Raw genomic sequence first — 5,000 nt, 5'->3', positions numbered from 1 at the left:
TAATGAGCCATTCGCGGTTTCACCTTAATGCGGCTTGTACTGAGACATGCATGGCTTAATCTTTGAGACAAGCATATGACTACTGGCAGGATCAACCAGGGAGCTGCGTCAACTAGAGCTGAGCAGCCGGCCGCCCGGGAGTGTGTCCCGGGGGCCCGCGCGAACACGCAAGCGTCCGCTCAATTATTCTGCAAACAGGAGGAGGCTGAGCTCCCCTGCACAATACACCTCGAAACCCTCTCAGGTCCCGGCGGCGCGCAGCGCCGTCCTAAGTACTTGGTCGGGTTCGAGAGAGGCGCAATCGCCCGGAGTTTGGCGAGTAGACGCTTTAGGTGCGACCACCCGTGCTCCCAACTGAGCTTGCCGCTGCCGACAGAGGCCCGGGAGCGTGCTGTCGTGGCATTGCCGGCGGGAGACAACACGCGCCACCTACGGTGACCGGCAGCTCCAACGCCAGCGCCACAGAAGGACAAAAGCCCCACTTGGGTGCCGAAGCGAACTCTCCCAGCACAGCGCACGCGCCAACACGTCCGCACAGCTGCGATACAAACCACCTGCGAGAACCGCAGAGGCGACCGAGCAGCAGACGGCGTCGCGGCGCCGAGCGCCGGGCGGCGGCGCATCCTCAGCGCACACAGTCCTCAATCGGACCAGCACACTGCAGATGTCCACCGCGCTTCGCACCGGGCCCGCGAGGACCTACTTTGGCCGCACGGCGCCGCGTGCAGGGTGCGCCGGCGCGCAGCTGCGCCGCCTGCCGCCTCCGTCGGCCGGCGCGCCTGCCACTGGCCGCCCCCACCAGCCGGCTGTAGCGCGTGCGCCCACGCACCGCGCGGCCAGCACGCCGGGAGGCCCCCCCTCACCGGCCGGGGACGGTCCCACCCAGCCACCGCCGCGTATCGCTTCACACCCAGATGCCATTCACGTTCGTGGGCATGGTGGGTATCGCTGGAACAACCGGTTGGTAGCTCAACCGATCGTCGCCATCACTGATTCACCTCTAGCGAGAACAACCGCACCACAACGGTTTACCAGTTGTTCATTTGCATAACGTCACCAGCAAACGTAGGCGTCCATCGCCATTTGCAAATTCAACGATTGTTGCATGCCTGTGTCAGGTGTCACGACACACTATGTCTGCCCACATACACGCAACAACATGTGCACGCTTCGCGAACACGTGGAAGGTGGCCCCCGTACGTATGCGATGTCCATTGCGCGAACGACTGTCAACCGGCCTCTGTCGCATGTCGCAGATGTGGAACGCAGTGCACCATGCTATCACGGTGTGTGAGAAGAGACGACTACGTCTGACAACACGCGCCACTACATCAACAGACGGCTCATGCTGATCGCCATCCAGGGCATACCACACTGCAATCCAGCTCTTATAGGGAGACGACACGTAGCTGAGTGCACAACATTTGGACCGCATGGTTCGCCGTTGTTGGCGCAGTCGTTGTACGGTCACATGTACCACGATGTATCATTCAGTACATGAGGACCAATGTGCAGTACAGTGTGTGATTTGGACGTACAACATCAGCGGACAGTTGACACAGGCCGTACCACAGCGTAGGCTAAGTGCTTCGCACATGCGAATGCCAATGAACAACTGCAAATGCCAATGAACAACTGCAAAGGGCATTGAGCATGTACGTCCTGCTGCCATCCACATTACAGTGTATAGCTGCAAGGTGTTTAACATGAAGCGATACACTGGGGACCGGGCAGTGCGAGTAGCAAACTATATTGCGGGGGTTGCAGTTAGGCAACACTACACTAATTTAACGCGTCGTATGACAATTACAGAGCAGGTTAAGGCCCAACGTGTGTTGGGTTAAGGCCCAACGTGTGTTGGGTTAAGGCCCAACGTGTGTTGGGTTAAGGCCCAACGTGTGTTGGGTTAAGGCCCAACGTGTGTTGGGTTAAGGCCCAACGTGTGTTGGGTTAAGGCCCAACGTGTGTTGGGTTAAGGCCCAACGTGTGTTGGGTTAAGGCCCAACGTGTGTTGGGTTAAGGCCCAACGTGTGTTGGGTTAAGGCCCAACGTGTGTTGGGTTAAGGCCCAACGTGTGTTGGGTTACGTTAAGGGGCAATGTGGGTTACGTTAAGGGGCAATGTGGGTTACGTTAAGGGGCAATGTGGGTTACGTTACGGCGCAATATAGGTTACGTTACGGCGCAATATAGGTTACGTTAAGGCGCAATATCGGTTACGTTAAGGCGCAATACAGGTTACGTTAAGGCGCAATACAGGTTACGTTAAGGCGCAATACAGGTTACGTTAAGGCGCAATACAGGTTACGTTAAGGCGCAATACAGGTTACGTTAAGGCGCAATGCAGGTTACGTTAAGGCGCAATGCAGGTTACGTTAAGGCGCAATGCAGGTTACGTTAAGGCGCAATGCAGGTTACGTTAAGGCGCAATACAGGTTACGTTAAGGCGCAATACAGGTTACGTTAAGGCGCAATACAGGTTACGTTAAGGCGCAATACAGGTTACGTTAAGGCGCAATACAGGTTACGTTAAGGCGCAATACAGGTTACGTTAAGGCGCAATACAGGTTACGTTAAGGCGCAATACAGGTTACGTTAAGGCGCAATACAGGTTACGTTAAGGCGCAATACAGGTTACGTTAAGGCGCAATACAGGTTACGTTAAGGCGCAATACAGGTTACGTTAAGGCGCAATACAGGTTACGTTAAGGCGCAATACAGGTTACGTTAAGGCGCAATACAGGTTACGTTAAGGCGCAATACAGGTTACGTTAAGGCGCAATACAGGTTACGTTAAGGCGCAATACAGGTTACGTTAAGGCGCAATACAGGTTAGGTTAAGGCGCAATACAGGTTAGGTTAAGGCGCAATACAGGTTAGGTTAAGGTACGACATAGGTTAGGTTAAGGTACGACATAGGTTAGGTTAAGGTACGACATAGGTTAGGTTAAGGTACGACATAGGTTAGGTTAAGGTACGACATAGGTTAGGTTAAGGTACGACATAGGTTAGGTTAAGGTACGACATAGGTTAGGTTAAGGTACGACATAGGTTAGGTTAAGGTACGACATAGGTTAGGTTAAGGTACGACATAGGTTAGGTTAAGGTACGACATAGGTTAGGTTAAGGTACGACATAGGTTAGGTTAAGGTACGACATAGGTTAGGTTAAGGTACGACATAGGTTAGGTTAAGGTACGACATAGGTTAGGTTAAGGTACGACATAGGTTAGGTTAAGGTACGACATAGGTTAGGTTAAGGTACGACATAGGTTAGGTTAAGGTACGACATAGGTTAGGTTAAGGTACGACATAGGTTAGGTTAAGGTACGACATAGGTTAGGTTAAGGTACGACATAGGTTAGGTTAAGGTACGACATAGGTTAGGTTAAGGTACGACATAGGTTAGGTTAAGGTACGACATAGGTTAGGTTAAGGTACGACATAGGTTAGGTTAAGGTACGACATAGGTTAGGTTAAGGTACGACATAGGTTAGGTTAAGGTACGACATAGGTTAGGTTACGGTACGACATAGGTTAGGTTACGGTACGACATAGGTTAGGTTACGGTACGACATAGGTTAGGTTACGGTACGACATAGGTTAGGTTACGGTACGACATAGGTTAGGTTACGGTACGACATAGGTTAGGTTACGGTACGACATAGGTTAGGTTACGGTACGACATAGGTTAGGTTACGGTACGACATAGGTTAGGTTACGGTACGATATAGGTTAGGTTACGGTACGATATAGGTTAGGTTAAGGTACACATTGTTGTAAGGAAAGGTTTAATGGGGGGCGGGGCTTGGCGGCCGGTTTGTTGATTGTGATTATAGTAAGTGGATGCCTGCGGCATCATCTGATTTGCCACGTCAGGATGCACCTTTGGCTCATGACAGGCGGCGCTCTCATTCCATGCTTGTGGCAGACCTGTGTCTTTCATTCCTGCCATTGTTTGTGTGCTGTGAGAGGAGGCAGTATTGTGATGTTGGGTGCACCCCTGTGTAGGACATGTGTGGGTGTTGGTGGCTTGGCTGAGCAATGGTGGTTGTCGGGTGGGTGGGATATTCTGTTTTCTGAGTGGACCTCCCAGTCTGGTTATGACAGTGTGGATTGTCTAATGTGGCGGAGAGGATGCACTGGGTGTTGTTCCATGCTGGTGCTTACATATTGTCTGTGTGCGTGTTACAGGCAGAGAGTAGTGCGTGATAAGGGTGTGTGGCTGACGTGTGGTTGTGATTGTGAGCAGAGTCTTTCAGCATGTATACGGACAGTTGTATACATTATCTGTATTCTGATGGCTCTATCTATTACTAATCAGCGCCGTGTATACGTTTAATCCGGTTCCAGTCGAAACTGTTGTATCTCTGTACATTAGTGACACGGCGAGCCCGCTATGTAGTTACTCGTCTCGGCAGCTTCCACCGGTGTATGGCAAATGATTATAAGGAATCAGTCTAGTCGTCAATACCGATGGTGTGACGTCACATGTCTGGGGTGGGGGACGCTGCGCCCTTCCGGTGGGTCATGGCCTAGAAAGACTCTTCCCACGCAGGGGGGCGTGGACTGTCATTGACTCTTCCAGGTAATATACTTGCCGTACGTTCTTGCGACTGCGAGTGCAACGCTCACCGGTACCGACATGGATGGAGCGCCTCCTAGCTGACCGCTCAGCATCGGCATTCGTACAGAGAGCAACGCGGTCGCGTCTCTAGCTCGTAACTGGTACAGCCCGCAGCTCATGTATAGGGACAGCGGGAATGTCGCATATTGGAGATAACTCTTCATGAAACGCATGTTATAGGGGTGGATTGCACATTGCGACTGCGGGAAAAGTCCGCCGTTCATCCGCTGGAGTTGCGAGTTGGGCGGTTGGAGTGGGGCGCAGGTGGAGTGATTGCCGGTCCACGATTTCGTGCGGCAGAGGCGCTGGCGTTGGGGTGCTGTGGTCGACAGAGGACGCAGGCTTTGTGGGTGGGGTCGAAAGATGGGCACTGTGG

The 5,000-nt window shown here is 52.5% G+C and overlaps 1 non-coding gene across 1 annotated transcript in view; it reads right to left on the bottom strand.

The window, feature by feature from the left end:
- The window catches only part of LOC124580673, a 1,910-nt gene extending 1,808 nt beyond the window's left edge, over window positions 1-102 (bottom strand). Inside the window, exon 1 of the ribosomal RNA XR_006973230.1 lies at window positions 1-102. This exon is cut by the window's left edge and continues 1,808 nt beyond it. This is a non-coding gene — a ribosomal RNA (small subunit ribosomal RNA).
- Window positions 103-5,000: the final 4,898 nt, after the last annotated feature.

The sequence above is a fragment of the Schistocerca americana genome, unplaced genomic scaffold (assembly GCF_021461395.2).
Source record: "Schistocerca americana isolate TAMUIC-IGC-003095 unplaced genomic scaffold, iqSchAmer2.1 HiC_scaffold_340, whole genome shotgun sequence".
In the NCBI taxonomy this organism is placed as follows: Eukaryota; Metazoa; Arthropoda; class Insecta; order Orthoptera; family Acrididae; genus Schistocerca; species Schistocerca americana.
This window is presented reverse-complemented; position numbering and strand designations above follow the sequence as displayed.